The sequence below is a fragment of the Euphorbia lathyris genome, chromosome 4 (assembly GCF_963576675.1).
Source record: "Euphorbia lathyris chromosome 4, ddEupLath1.1, whole genome shotgun sequence".
Classification (NCBI taxonomy): domain Eukaryota; kingdom Viridiplantae; phylum Streptophyta; class Magnoliopsida; order Malpighiales; family Euphorbiaceae; genus Euphorbia; species Euphorbia lathyris.
In genome coordinates this window covers 19,419,307-19,436,461 of record NC_088913.1, presented here as the reverse complement: position 1 = coordinate 19,436,461, position 17,155 = coordinate 19,419,307, and the positions used below count along the sequence as shown (strand labels likewise).

The window sequence follows — 17,155 nt, the reverse complement described above, 5'->3', positions numbered from 1 at the left end:
ATTTCCATTGAAAAGGCCATGCCTCTTGGCTAAATCAGCAAGGTTTGCGGCTCTTCTTGGTCTTTGTGGGACACTTGGTTCTGCTGCAGTTGGGTTCACTCTTTTCCTGGATGTAGAAATTGTTGGTGCCATGAAATTTTTGACCCTGCCCCTACCTCTGCCTCTGCCCCTCACTACTGGTTGGCTTTGTCCTCATGTTGACGGCTGTGATGGGGGTGGCTGTGAAGCACTTTCTCTATTAACACAACCATCAGTTGCTCGTTGATGTGTTGGGGGTGGCTGTGAAGCACTTCCACTTACATGTCCTTGCTGCATCAAGCAATAAAGAAGTTACACTATTATTCCAAAATCTTAACAAAACAACAAAAACCTTACTACTCCACCAACTTACACTAGAACGTACAGGGTTGGAAGTTGATGCATTAGGGACTTTTCTAGGCCTGCCTCCCTTTCTAGGTGGACTACCCTGCAAAAAAACAAGGAAGCATTTTCATCAATCATGATTAATGAACAATGGCCATGTAATGTTGATTATACAAACAATAGGACTTACTTCAAGAGAATCGCGAATATGCTAATTAATCAACATGATTCTAAGGAATCTGGAATTTAGGTTTTCGATTGAAAGAAGAAACTGAGATGAAGTAGAAAAATGGGGGAAGAAGGGAAACTTCTGGAGCTTATATAGGTCTCCCAATATTTTCCGGACAAGTTTACCCTTTGCCACGTCACTTAGTTAAACGACGTTTTCCCCATTTCCGTAATTGTGGTAATGGCGTTATTCACATTCCTTTTTTTTGGTAATAACAAACCACAAGGGTTTTTTTTGAACAACATCAAACCACAGGGGTTGTTTTTGGAATTTACCCTTATTATTATTATTATTATCAAGAAGTTATTTTTTTTTCAATTTTCTAGACAAGGAGATTGTAAACGTCTAATACGCTTGATAAGATGTTTATTCTTGAAGAATGTGGATTATGCTAGATACGAATTCAAAAATCAAGGTAAATAAATAAATTTTGATGCTCAAAATCCTAAAAATGTACATTAATTATGGATATTGAGATAATTTCTTTTGCAACATTGACTTAAATAATTTTTAACTCTTATATTATGGTTCGTACAAAATTGTTAGTATTTCAAGAGTTTTTAACAGATGAAAATGAAATATGATCATAGGACAAATTATTGAAAAATATTAATTAAGTAAAAATGTACATTAATTATGGATATTGAGATAATTGTTTTTGCAATATTGGCTTAAATAATTTTTAACTATTATATTATGGTTTGTACAAAATTGTTAGTATTTCAAGAGTTTTTAACAGATGAAAATGAAATATGATCATAGGACAGATTATTGAAAAATATTAATTAAGAAAATATTATTATTTGAACCTCTTCAAATTCTCAAATGTTGAGCATAATAATTCTAATTAATATAATTAATTTCACATATTAATTATAAAACATTTTTTTTGTACTGAGTGGTTACAATTGCGATTTAATTCTATTTAACTAAAATTAATTTATGTACTTAATACTTCATTAAGAAAAAAAAATGTTTAATTAATAGGAAAAAAATATTTTCACTCTCCTCTTTATACGCTTATGTCTCGACATTCTCTCTTATTTTCAAAAAAAAAAAACCCGAGAGGAAGATGGTTCTCTCCTAATTATCTTTTTCGTTCATTCATTTTTATTTTCAATTCTTTTGTTTGTTACTTACAAAATTTAAGAATATATAATTATTAGAAAATATTAATGAAGTCAAATAAGTGGTATCTGCGAGTATGGCTGATATTCTATATAGTGAAAGAATGAAGAACAAGTTGATCGAATGTCTTGATGAGATATTACGAGATGAAAATAGGAGAAATCATCATCTTAAACTGATTCAATTAGATATATTGGGTTATTGTAGCAGAATGAATAATTGAATTCGAATACTTGGTGATCATGAAATTCCATCAACCAAAATAATTATCATCAAGATGAATTTGTGACTAATTCTTACGAATTTTATTTTTTTATATGTAACATATTGAATTGATAAAGTTTCTTCATATGCAACATTAGAAAAGTATTGATTGTAATAGTTTATAGAATAATATATTGATGTTGCTTCCATTTTAATATAGATTGTAATTCTTTTGTATTGTAGATATAATATTTAATTTTAATTGTAGTTTAATTCAATTTTTTTTAACCTATATTGTAATTCTTTTGTATCATAAATATAATATTTAATTTTAATTATAGTTTAATTCAATTTTTGGTTTTTTTATTATATTCTAATATATTTCTTAATTAATCTGTTGTTTTATTATTATTGTTTCACAAGATATTTGGAATATGAAAATGTATTAAAATTCCTAAAAAGTACAAATCATTGAATTTTGTAAAAATAAATAAATCATTCATCTTTAGTTAAAATTATATAAAAAAAAAGTAGTCAATTATTTTTAAAATTAATTTAATTTGAATTATCATTAAAAAATATATATTAATTTCAAATATACATAATATAATTTTTTTTCATAGCATGATATAAAATTATTTAAAAGTAAATATGTCAATTTATTTATTTATCTAAATTATATAAAAGTTCCATACCCCGTGCATTGCACGGGTTTTCGACTAGTTCTATATAATAACAGAAGAAGATTTATCAAAAAAATAAATAAATAATAGAAGTAGAGAGAAATGACCAAGAAGAGTTTTAAATGTATTTTTAATGAGTCATAAAATAGTATTACATGAAAATTGAAAAGTCATTCATATATATTTATTTATAATTTATAATAAGTTAAATTCATTCCCCGTATGTTAGTGTTGGATCAAAATTGAAAACCCATGTATTTATTCCTCATATTTATACTATATATAATAACAAACGCAGAGATATCAAAATAGTAACAAATGAAAATTAAAAAGTCATTTATATATATTTATAATTTATAATAAAATGAATTCATTCCCCGTATATTAGTGTTGGATCAGAATTGAAAACGCATTTATTTATTCCTTATATCTATACTATATTTAATAATATAACCATAGAGAAATGAACAAAAAAAGTTTTAAAGGTATTTTTGATGAGTCGTTAAAATAATATGAAAGAAAAATTAAAAAGCTATTTATATATATTTATTTATAATTTATAATAAATTGAATTCATTCCCCGCCTATTATTGTTAGATCAAAATTGAAAAGCCATTTATTAATTCTTCATATCTATACTATATATAATAACAAAACAGAGAGGAATGAACAAGAAATTTTTTGAGATAGTAACAAATGAAAATTGAAGACCTACATATATATATATATATAATAATAATAATAATAATAAATTGATATAAAGAATTGAAAAGTAGTATTTTGGCGGCGGCGGGCCATGAAGGGACGTTAGGCGTTACTACCCTTCCTGTTTCCTCTAGTTTCATCTCTCATCTTCTCTTAGAAGATAGGATTGGGGTTAGCTTCCCTAGGCTAATTCCTGGGTAGTTTGTTGTTATTCATTTTTCTTTTCCTTTTCTACCAAAAAAAAAAAAAAAAAAGAAAAGTAGTATTTTGGTGTTTAATCAAATTGAAAAGAGTATCAACGATAAATTCATATGGTACTATTTATAATAACAGAAGCAGAGAGAAATGAACAATAGGAGTTTTAAAGGTAGTTTTTATGAGTCGTCAAAATAGTATCAAAGGAAATTCGAAAAACCATTTATATCTATTTATTTATAATTTATAATAAATTGAATTCATTCTCCGTATATTAGTATTAAGTCAAAATTGAAAAAACATTTGTTCATTCCTTATAACTATACTATAGATAATGACAGAATAAGAGAGAAATGAATGAGAAGAGTTTTAAATTTATTTTTTATGAGTTATCAAAATAGTAACAAATGAAAATTGAAAACTCATTTATATATATTTATTTATAATTTATAATAATTTGATACATATACTAGTGTTGGATCAAAATTGAAAAGAGTATCAACAACAAATTCATATGGTACCATTTAGTATATGAAATTTTTCGAAAGAAAGTAAAGCCGAAGGTTGATACATTTTGGTGTGAGGAATGCGAACGAAAACCAAGAACTGATATTCCAAGTTATAACTTAAAATAACAATGATTTTTCTTTCAATATTAATCAAAATCATAAGGATATATTTTTCTTTCACAACTATAGATATAAGCCCGCGATAGTAATTCAAAATTTAAGTGATTCAACCACGTTTGTACTTTTCGAAAGAGAGATTATACAAAGTTATTTTTTTTAAACTATTCTCTTTTTTAACTTAAAATTATTTTAAAACAAAATATTAATATCATTACATACAAATGATATATAATTAAAAAACATTAAAAAATTATAAAAATTATAAAAATAATTTTTTTAGTAACTTTTTATAAACCCACGCAATACGCGGAAACAATACTAGTACAAAAATATTTTAAAAAATAAATAAGAAAAGAACAAATTCTCATTGTTTACCAACTATTTAAGTGAAAACCTAAATTTACAAAAATAATATTTATTGGGAGCGGTAGTAATAATGTGGTCATTAAAAAGTCATTTTCCACTATCCAACAGCTATATGAACTAACAATATCCTAAAAAGTTTGATAAAAGCAGTCCGTGAAACTATCAGGACCAGAGGCGGATCCAGCCGTGGGCTAGGGGGCTCCGCCCCCCGACCCACGACTTCACCATAGTGTACTATTGGTCCAGTACTTCATAGACTCTTCAATTTTAGTTTATCTTGAGGTTTTTATAGTATAATCTCAATATTCAAGATGGTTGAGTTGATTAAGAGACACCTTTCATCCTAAAAGGTCCTGAGTTCAATTCAGTGCAATAACATCAATTCAGTTCAGTCTAGTTTAGTTTTTTCAGTGAAAAAAAAAAAGAATGGAGCCAAACAAGGACCAACAACAAGAAATTTCAAATTCTAGCAGATTATGGACTCAACTAAGATAAATAGAACTTGTAACAGATGAATTAGACCAATTCAACCAATTTAGAAATTTTCAAATGTCTAAATTCAATCAATTAACCAATTGGACTTCATTCCTCACAATGGATAATGTCATTCAATTGTCAAATGTCAGAATTATTGTATCAGATAAGCAAGAATTATTGTATCAGATAAGCAAGTGAACAATTGTATTTCAACACTAAAATTGTTTTTCCAACAATCATTTGTCTTTTAAAACTAATTCAACAAAATATTATTCTATATGGACAATGCTGCCACACTCTACAACAATTGATAATTTGTCTCTTTACCTACTCAAACATATAATAATATAGTTGTCAATTAATAGGATAAGCTTTTGGGGAATCCTAAATTACTTAATTATAAAAAATTACAGTGAAAAAAACTAATCAATCATCATCATGAAGAACTAGTTCTTAAATCAATTACAAAATATGATCAATCAATCCAATAAACAAAAGTAAATAATCTATCTCTGGTTTAATGAGATTAAACTATCCTTCTAATTGCGTGGCTTCTGCTTCTTGGATACAAATTATTAGCACCAAGATCAACAAGTTCCCTAAAAGAACAAGCTCTATCCTCATCAATTTTCCCAATTTTTCCTAAACCAACACTATAACTTCTTTTCATTCCACAGCTATCATGTTGCTTGTAACATTGCATATAAGATCCTATTTCATTTTCCTTCTTAGACTTCAATCTTAGCAGTCTCCTCAATTCCTCCTCATCAACTTCCATTGAAGAATTAACACTAAAACTCTTAGGCAGACGAGCAACACCGCCGCCTATGCCTGCACTCCCATAGCTGGCCTTAACCCCGCCGGAGAAACCGAGCATACCCTTAACATAAACATCTCTGGCCTTGCATAGAATCTTAATAGATGCTTTTGTCAGTTTGGTTATCTTATTTGCTTTGGTTCTCATGTTTTTGTTGCTTGAGGTAGTGCTGATAAAAGTAAGAAAACTGTGTAGAAAACTAATGGAATTTTGATTTGAGAGATTGTAAATTGGGGGTGTTGAACATTGGTAGACATGGGGATGTATTTATATTATACAAACTTTGGATTTAATATAGTTTAATTATTACTTTCCGGGAAGCAACATGATTAGTTAACATTTGAATGGACTTCAATTATATTAACAGGGAAAACACATGTGAAAAATGAAAGGGAGTCTTATTATAATAAATTGGGAATCTCACAAACTGTTTACGAGAGTCTTCTTCATTTGTGTATTAATGTCAATACTTCACTCTTTGACTTGTTTTCTTTTTCTTTTATTTGATAAGAAAGAGCATATTTAGGAGCATATTTATCTGTTTTGGTTTATGGGCAACCGATGTCTTCTTCTATACAAAGTTACCAACCAATCACCTACAATTTTTCTTTTTAATAGGTCTAATGTTTTCCTAGTCCCCTTAACTTGTCTAAATTGATCATTTTACCTCTCAACTTATCGAATATCGTATTTACATCTTTAACTCCATAAAAGTTGTATTTTTCACCCCCTTAACTTGTCCATTTACCCCTCCAACTCATAAAATATCCTATTTACCCCATTAACTCCATAAAAGTGGTATTTCTCACTCCTTACAATCCATTATCGAGGTCTAAATTGATACATTTTTTTAAACGTTAAACCTATATTGGTGAAATTTTGTACGTGGAACCTAAATTGATAGTTCCCCAAAAACCATAGACTTATTTTAGTACCTTATCCCTATATATACTGTCTTTAACTTATTTATATTAATATTTTTTTTATTCGTATCTTTTATTCATTCATTCTCTTCTTCATTTTGGCTAGTTAAATTTTGATTATCTAATTATTGTAATACAATATTATTGTATAATAAACACATGAAGGATCAATATAATTATCAAATTAAAACAAAATATAAAAGTTGATATTAAAAAAATATATATATTTTCAAACACATTTGAATAAGTTTTATTAATTTTTCACTATAAAGGGGTAAGAAATTATGAAGTTAATGTGGGTAAATAAGATCGTAAGGGGTGAGAAATACAACTTTTATGGAGTTAAGGGTGTAAATAGGATCACTACAAAAAATAATATTTTTACCGACGGATTTTTTTTCTTGTAGCGACGGAAATAACTGTCGCTACAGTTTTTAACGACGGTTTTAAAAAGCGTCGGAAAAGCGTCAATACAACAGGCGTTGCTACACTAGTGACGGTTTTTATAATGCATCGGGGTAAGTTTCTATAGCGACGACTATTTTCTGACGGTTTTTCCGACGGATTTAACAGTTTTAAAACGGTTTATAGCGACGGTTTGAACGATTTTATGACAGGTTTACGGTTTTCCGACGGTTTTTCAGAATTTTCAGCAGTAATTCCATATATATTTTTAATAATTTTTTTTTTATTTTATATACAATATTTGAATAGTTTGTATAACAAAATATATAATTTCAAAATTTCTTCACTAAATCCATCGAATTAACTAAATTTTTTAAACCAAAAATTAAGAATATGCTTTCATATATTATGAAACGAAGTCAATTTTCATTTCATAGAAATAATTAAATTACATTTGACAAATATCATAGAAATAATAGAAATAATTGAATTACATTTGACAGATATCATATCCCAACCATTTGCTTACTGGCGACCAAACTGTATCTTGACTGTCCCATTTGCCTATCTCTATCATCTCATTGAGAAGGATCCGCTGTAATCAACCGATGAAAATTAGTACCAGACACGAATCCCCATTTCCATTCTCATCATCAGAGGAACCCCATCTAAAATTAGGGTCATAATCACTTGATCTATGACCAAAGATAGCTTGATCACAAACACTGAAGCCTCGATCAAGTCTAGGTTGTGGCGTTGTCATGTGGTTATCCATTATCTTCTGTACCCAAGACATTGCCAGCATTTAGAGGGACAATTTCTTGACACCTTAAGTCAATAACATCAATTGGAATTAACTTATCATTATCAAACAACTGATACAATAATAAAAACAGAAAAAGAGTGATTAGCTTAGCATACCTAAGAACATAAATGTCTACAAAAGAGTGATCAACGGATCCTCCGTGACCCCTGTAAGTCCACCCACTGCCTGCATTAACATTATATCAATCGCGAAACCGTGAATGAAAAAAATTCTAGATGTTTCAGGCCAAAATTCTAGATTGTTTCCAAGTTAAAAGCTTTGCCTAAAATACCATATACCTCGCAATGATGCAAGAAGCCTCCACTCCACTGGATAATGAAATGAAGCCTTTACCTGCCAATGCAAACAAACAAAACTAAAAAATAAGACTCAAAATACACTATTCACTGTCTGCATTTAAGGGAAAACACACACACACAAACTCACTTGTCAAACATTCTATAAAACTAACAAATAGATTCCTTGTACGATCTAGGCGATCAATCGTCCTTGCAACGCCAGTGATTCCTGCACTCATCTCTCTCTCTCTCTGAACTCCTTAGCTGACCACTTTGACTGAGGTATTGCGTACAAGTAGCTTTTCCTTTATACCCGGAGTACTTTTAGAAATAGATTTCTTGTACCTGTTGTGATACATTGGGAAAATTAAGTACCAGTGATGAAGAAAAACAATAATTGAAAGTGAATAAAATAAATTGTGTATATTAACCCATTTTTGTATCAACTAAACAAAGATGAAAACACAAAAACATGGGAAGAGTAATAAACCTAAATAAAGTGTCAGAGTAACAAGCTAACAAGAAATTAAAAATCAATGAACACTAAAATGAAAAAATCAGGAAAGGAGGGTAACTGATAACTATATGAGTCGGACAACAACATTTGATGGAATTTTTTCAACACTATCTATAGTTCCATACAACTGTTAGTAATGAATATGTGGATGGACGTAAATTAGTTCATGGACATAAATTCACAAGGTATACTATTTCCATTTTGTCATCGAAAGGGGCCTATATTTCAAAGTCAGAACTAATTTTCCTCGAAATCTAACATGATGAGTGGAAAAATCCATGAATAACTACCTTGATACCCAGTCATATTCAGGTCCCCCAGGATTGTGGCTTGCACTCATTACAAATCCAACATTGGCCTTCCTCTCTCGATCACTGCTCAAAATATAAAACAGAAATGAGTTAAAAACCTAACACAATTAAAATCAATTCACAACCAAAAATCCGAACTCGCATCACAGTAAAGCTAATCCAGAATCCCTTACCGATATAAGTTGTGATAAATTGAATCAGAAAGCAAGCGAGTGAAAATACCTGGAGTTGCTGATCGACTTCGGAGAAGAGATCGGACGAGCGGTAAGGGAGAAGGCTGAGAAGGGCGGATAGAGCGGTCTCCGTTTGCTTGGGATCTAAACCATGCCGCCTGAAGTGAGTTGAGTTCATCGAAACAATCATGTGTTGCCCTTGTGATCTGGCAAGGGAGTGATGGGCCAGAAATGGATGAAGAATAGGATAAGTATAATGGGCTCTGTTAATCCATTTTGGTTTCAGAGAAGTAATTAGAAGAAATTTACAAATTAAAGTAACTAATTGGAAAAACTGATCTAAATAAAAGTTGATAAGTAAATTTTATAGTGACACTTTTTCAAAATGCATTTACAAAAGTGTTGGCATAGGGTATTTTCTTTTGTAGTGGATATTTGATGAGTTGGGGAGGGGTAAAATGACCAATTTGGACAAGTTAAGGTGGTTAGAAATACAATTTTTATGGAGTTAAGGAGGTAAATAGGACATTCGATGAGTTGAAGGGATAAAATGATAAATTTGGACAAGTTAAAAAGACTGGATGAGCTTTTAATATGAAAAACAAACAAAAAGTAAAAAATTGAGCAAACAAACACTCCTAAATGTATTGTTGGTTTCAAAGTGTATTTTTTTTTTATAGAAATTGGGATGAGACAGAACTTGGGCGGGGTAAGCATCCATGGCCAAGAACTGACAAATCCGTAATATATTAATAAAAAAAAGTGAGTGTTTGAACAAGAGAAGAGGAAAGAGAACAAACAAAAAGAATGACGGAGAAGAAAATATAGAAAAAGTCAAGAAAAACGCAAGTGTGAAATACTACAAATGTCATCATTGATAAACCTGTGGCAAAAAGCAGGAGCTGAAGGCCACCAATTGATCACTGTGGAAGAGACTCTAAATTTTGTCAATGCGACAGCAACTCTATTTCATTCCCTAAAGATGTGTGAAAAGAGAATGTTCAACCTACAGCAAATGTTGAGATAATACCATCACTCTGTTATACGTGATTTTCTGCACACACACAAAAAAAAAATTATTGTTTAATTTTTCCTCTTAAATTATATAATATATTCCAATAAAATTCAATTTATTAATTATAATAAATATCATGTAAAATGATTATATTACAGAATAAATGATACTTGCATGAATTATTAGGCATGTCGTTTTCCTCGACTATTTATGCATGGTGAGGTTGTATTCAACGGTTTAATTTGTTATATATGGTATGGTTGTATCTTCATTTATGCATAATGCATCCCTCTTTTTCTATACTCTTCACATAATTAATAATATGAATGCCTCTGTGTTGACCATTATTTTATCTTCATTTGTTTTGGAGTGTTGGGAGTGATGATACTCCTCTTCTTATCCAGTATATGGATAGCAGGGGATGAGATTATTGGAAAACCGCGGTTATCCGAGCTGGCGGGGATGAAAAATAGCCGTAAAATATGGGGATGGGAATGGGGACGGAAGATAAATTTTTTCCGAAACCTAAATGTGTATAAATACTTTCAAGGGTAAAGTTCAAATAAAACCCATGTGGTTTCACTAATTTTCAGATAAAGGACTTTGGTTTACTTTTAGTCAAAACGAGGATCGAAGTTTTTAATTTTAACAAAATAAGGACTTTTTCGATTGATACTATTAAAATCACCTTTGACGACTTCAAAAATGACATATTTTAAGAACTACTAATATTCTAAGCAACTTTAATTCTTCAACTTTTTTAATTTGAGATTGTTTAGATGATGTTTGGTAAAGAGAGAGACAGTTAATGTTTAGAGAGAGAAAGTTCCAAAAAAGATGATTTTCGAAAATCGAGAATGTAGTTTCATAGAAAATATGACATTGAACAACTTTAATTCTTGAAAATTTTCATTTTCAGGTCGTTAAAGATGGTTTTAATAGCACTAATCCAAGTTTGAAACCTCAATCCTTGTTTTGACAAAAAGTAAACCACAGTCCTTTATCTGAAAATTAGTGAAACCACAGGGGTTTTATTTGAATTTTACCCTACTTTCAATAATAAGAACAAAAGAAGGAACAACAAACATGGAAGCAGATTTATATTAATCTCTAACACAATCTCACATGCGAATGCATATTGTGCTTGCACCATGTACAATAAAGACTCGAGCCCTATTCTTTTTTACTTAATTTCAGTATAAGTAAGCTCAGTTAAGTTAAGTTAAGTAACATTCAGTTCAGTTAATTTAATTTCAGTTCAGTAATTTTTTATTAGTTATTATAATTATAACTCTTTATATATAATTTATAATTTATTTATTATAATTTATATATAATTTATAATTTAGCATTATTTATATATAATTCATCATTATTTATTATAATTATAATATATATATATTTTTTTATCATTTTTATATATAATTCATCATTATTCATCATTATTATAATTATAATTTTATTAACCGAATATATATATATAATTTATCATTTTTATTATAATTATAATTATTTATGTATAAAATTTATCATTATATATATAACTAGTTTTTGTTTCAAAAAAATAAATATATATAACTAATTTTTGGTCCGTGCGATGTACGGATTCATCTTAACATATAAATATTAACAAAAGTATAATCTAATAATTACAAATTAATGATATAAAGGTACTATATAAATTAAATATTATTATTTTATTTTCACATTTACTTTAAATAATATTTTTATAGATAAATATAATAATATAATTAAAATTAATATATTATATATTATATTATATTTTTTATCAGTAAAAAAGAGGAAGTGACACTTCAGCTCTATCGTTACTGTTTTATATTATATATAGATTTATTATAATTATAATTATTTGGTGCAGTTAAGTTCAATTCAGTTAAGTAGCATTCAGTTCAATTCAGTTAGTTTAATTTAATTTCAGTAAAAAAGAACAAGACCACATCTTGTCATGTGATTTTAATTCCATAAATTAATAAGGTTGTCAGAACTCGACTGTTTGACTAAAATGATATTATATCATGGAACCAATTTAACTAAAAGGTTAAACTGATACTTAAAGCTCACAAGCATAACGACTATGTGGAATATCTAACAAAGTTTGCATTGATAAAATTTTGATTGAGCAATATCACATGGCGTGTACTTAATTAATCATATAGTAGCTAGTAGTAGTACTAAAGCATATAATAATAGTTATCAATTAATAAGATAAGCCTTTAGGGGAATCCTAAGCATCATCATAACAAATAATTAGTTCTTAAATCAATGAAATACATGTCACACCCGACCCTAAACGACCTCAATCGGTATCGGGCGTGAAATAGAAAGAACATAATCAATACTTAGGAGTCTCCGATTTATCCAAATATCATAATATCATATTTATTTATTTATTTTGGCCTTCCTCTTCAATATATATTCTAAAATAATTCATATTTCTACTACATTAGTCATTCGAAGACCTCAACATATATTTACCAACTCCATTATATTACACTTGAAATACCAAAGTTCTAACCATAATTCTAATAATAAGCAGTCAACTTCCAAACCCCGACTAATCGGTCGGTAACCTTCTCTATATCCTGTACTTTATCACCTAAAAACATTAAAACATTTAAAAACGTGAGACAAAAATCTCAGTAAGAAACTATCAGTCATAAAAACCAACTTTACTTAACATAGCTACGTATATACATTTGTAAAGGAATTTAATTAAAACTTTATAAAATATACTCAAAACTTAAGTTTATAAGATAGTCATCAAAACCTTATAAAATATACTCCAAACTTAAGTTTATAAGATAAAATTTGTGTATGCGTATCCATCCTCGAATTCCACCCGTGTAGATCATAACATCAATCATAACAATATTAAGATATCTCATTTATATCTCGTTCCTTGCCTAACAGTTAGGATTACCAGCCGTGCACTCTGGCCATACCGCCATTAGATATGGTATTACAAATACAACTCCTACCCCGGGCAATCCTAGATGGACAAAACCATTTAATCTTTCGAAATATCACAACTCATAAAAATCATATTTGGACTTCAATCCAAAATAATAACAACAATAACCGCAACAGATTTCTCAATCCAAAAACAATTCGTAAGAAATCATCAAATTCATTTTATTCAATATAGATATACATTGGAACCAAAAACATATATGTATATATGTAAATCAATCAAATTAAGCCTTAAATCAACATAATCAAGTAAAATCTGAAAATCACATAGAAGCATAATCAATAGCTTCATTTGAACCGTAATTTCACAATAAAAAGCAAAATCGTGAAAACTCCATATTTTACAAAATTCCTGCATAACCTTAAAATATCAATTTCTGAAAATTCTTTGATTATATATATATATATATATATATATATATATATATATATAAAACTCAAAATATAGTTGATAGTTACTTACCTTGGTCACTAATTGAAGAAAACGCATCCGTTCAATTCGCCTCTAAATTCTGTCTAAGACCCAAACATTGCCGAAACGCAAAAACTCTTCGGTTAGGACTTAGAGCTATGTCTAAGGATGCTATGGTTTTAATTTCGAGTGATTCGGACGGTCGAATCTCCGTAAATCAAAGAAACGGTGGAGAAACGGTTCAGAGAAAACTGATGATAAAAGAAAACGAAAAAAGAAAAAGGAAAGAAGATGATGATCACCGCCTACGCCTACTGAGTTGAGATATACATCTCAAATTTGGTGAATATCCCGTTTGATCCTCCATCTTTATCTAATCTTTTAAAAATTATGCTAACTTTTAATTGTACACATAAACCCATCAAATTAATTCCAAACTTCTCTTATAGCGCCAAATAAAAATCACACACCTAATAATTATAATATATATTACTATCAAGGTATAAATTCTAAAAATTTAATCACGGACGTGACAATACATCTCTAAACAAAAGTAAGTAATTTATCTCTGGTTTAATGAGATACAACTTTCCTTCTAATTGCATGGCTTCTGCTTCTTGGATACAAATTAATAACACCAACTTCAACATTTTCCCTAAAAGAACAAGCCCTATCCTCATCAATTTTTCCAATTTTCCCTGAACCAACACTGTAACTCCTTTTCATTTCATTACAATCCATGCTATATGCTTTTCCATGATATTCTTGCATATGAGATCCTATTTGATTTTCCTTCTTAGACTTCAACCTTAACAGTCGCCTCAATTCCTCCTCATCCAGTTCCATTGAAGAATTAACACTGAAACTCTTAGGCAGACGAGCAACACCGCCGCCTATGCCTGGGCTTCCATAGCCAGCGTTAACACCGCCGGAGAAACCGAGCATACCCTTAACATAAACATTCTACCCTTGCAAAGAATCTTAATAGACGCTTTTGTGAGTTTGGTTAACTTATTTGCTTTGCTTCTCATGTTTTTATTGCTTGAGGTAGTGCTGAGATATGTAAGAAGAAATTTTAATTTGAGAGATTGTAAATTGGGGGTGTTGATCATTAATGCTAGAGAAGAGGATGTATTTATATTATACAAAATTGGGATTTTAAATAGTTTAATTATTAGTTTCTCGGAAGCAACATGATTAATTAATCTTTGAATGGACTTCAATAGGGAAACCACATGTGAAAAATGAAAGGGGAATCTTATTATAATTTATAATATAGTAGAGAAATTGAATCTGATCAGTCTTCTGCATTTGTGCATTTGTGTATTATTGTCAATACTTCACCCTTGACTTGTTTTCTTTTTCTTTCATTTGATAAGGAGAAGCATATTTAGGTTCAAGTTTATCCATTTGTATATTTATAGAAAAAAGGTTTACATAATTTGAAAATTTGTAATCACATGTATGAATGTATGAATTTTTCTCTATTTGTAAGAACAGATCGGTTTCAGTAAAATTATTTTGTTTGGTTTGCTGGAAAATATTCAAAATAAAAGTTTAGGAGTTTTTCAGTCTGATTAAATATTGATACCCTTTTGAGTGACACCTCTCACAATTAAGATGATTTGCATGCACTAATTAGAATTCGAACCTGAGAGCTAATTTAAGAGATTAGAGATCATTAATGCTCAAATCAACCACAGTTGGTTATGCTTAATGTTAAAAAAAACACCGCGGTCTGAGAGTCAAGATTATAAAAGACGCTAGTTGCTAGTGGGAAGGACATGACCGTCAAAGATTAATTGAGAATTAATTAGATTTGTATTTTTGTATTTTTCATTGTTAATCAACAAATTGATGTATAAATTCAATTAAAATCAATATTATACTATTTAAAAATAATAATATAAAATTATTTAATATAGAAAAACACGTGTATATATATATATATACCATATATTTTTAAAAATATATAAATATCAATATTTCAACGTTAATAACATTAAAACTGAAAGTGTGGAATCCTTGATCGATTATGATTGATAGGTAGAGTATAAATACAAGTGTAATACCATGTGAAATCCCTACAAATATGGTATGTGATAATTACAGAATATTACAAATACTATAGATAAATATTACTAACACACCCCCTTAGTCGAAACGGGAGGTGGTTGAACGTTGAGACTAGAGCGGAAGTCATCAAAAAGTACTTGTGGTAGACCCTTGGTAAAAATATCTGCAATTTGATGTCGAGAGGGAACATGGAGAACCCGGACTTCGCCTTTGGCCACCTTTTCTCGAACAAAGTGAATGTCCATCTCGATGTGTTTTGTGCGCTGATGCTGAACAGGATTTCCAGAAAGATAAACTGCACTGATGTTATCACAATAAACTAGAGTGGATTTGCGAAGTGGACACTGGAGCTCAAGTAACAAGTTGCGGATCCAACACGTTTCAGACACTACATTGGCTACACCTCGATATTCTGCTTCAGCACTAGAACGAGAAAGAGTTGGTTGCCTCTTAGCAGACCATGAAAGCAGATTATCTCTAAGAAAAACACAGTAGCCCGAAGTAGATCGACGAGTGTCAGGACAGTCCCCCCAATTAGCATCAGTGTAGGAGACTAAGGAATCAAGTGAAGAAGTGCCAAGAGTGAGACCATAATCCAAAGTTCCTTTGACATACCGTAGGATCCGTTTAATTGCGGCCATATACTGAGTAGTAGGAGCATGCATAAACAAACACACCTGCTGCACTACATAACTAAGATCGGGACGAGTCAGCGTCAGATACTGTAAAGCTCCTGCCAAGCTGCGATACTCAGATGGATCATGATAGGGTAAGCCAGAGTTGAGACTGAGTTTTTGCTTTGTATCAATAGGAGTGGTACAAGAATTGGCAGAAGAAATACCTGCCTTGCTAATGATTTCCGATGCATATTTCTTCTGAGACATAAAGATGGTGCCAGGGCTGCGAGTGACGGAACTGCCCAAAAAATAACTCAAAGGACCCAAATCCTTCATGGCAAATTCGCTGCTTAAGTGGCCGATAATGGGCTTCCTCAAAGCTGGCGAAGAAGCCGTGAGAATAATGTCATCCACATATAAAAGAAAGTAAGCTGTCTCAGAACCTCGATTGAGCACAAAAAGAGAATGATCAGATTTACTATGAGTAAAACCCAAAGTAAAGAGAAAAGATGCAAACCGTTGGTACCACGCCCGAGGTGCCTGCTTAAGTCCATAGAGAGACTTTTTGAGCAGACAAACATGATCTGGATAGGTAGGGTCCCGAAACCCCAGTGGTTGGTGCATGTAAACAGTCTCATTCAATTCACCATGAAGAAAGGCATTTTTCACATCCAGTTGATGCAAACCCCAGTTCTTAGAGAGAGCAATACTCAAAACTTCTCGGATAGTTGCTGGTTTAACCACTGGGCTAAAAGTGTCTCCACAATCAATTCCAACAAGTTGATTTGCTCCATTACCAACCAAACGGGCTTTAT

General features: G+C 30.3%; 1 long non-coding RNA gene across 1 annotated transcript; it reads right to left on the bottom strand.

Moving 5' to 3' along the window:
* Positions 1–7,572: 7,572 nt before the first annotated feature.
* On the bottom strand, positions 7,573–9,499 carry LOC136227715 (uncharacterized). The gene is made up of 6 exons (XR_010688194.1): positions 9,279–9,499; positions 9,036–9,119; positions 8,377–8,573; positions 8,229–8,283; positions 8,046–8,115; positions 7,573–7,952 (listed from the first exon to the last, which is right to left on the bottom strand). It is a non-coding gene; the product is annotated as an uncharacterized lncRNA (long non-coding RNA).
* Between the last annotated feature and the right edge of the window lie 7,656 nt (positions 9,500–17,155).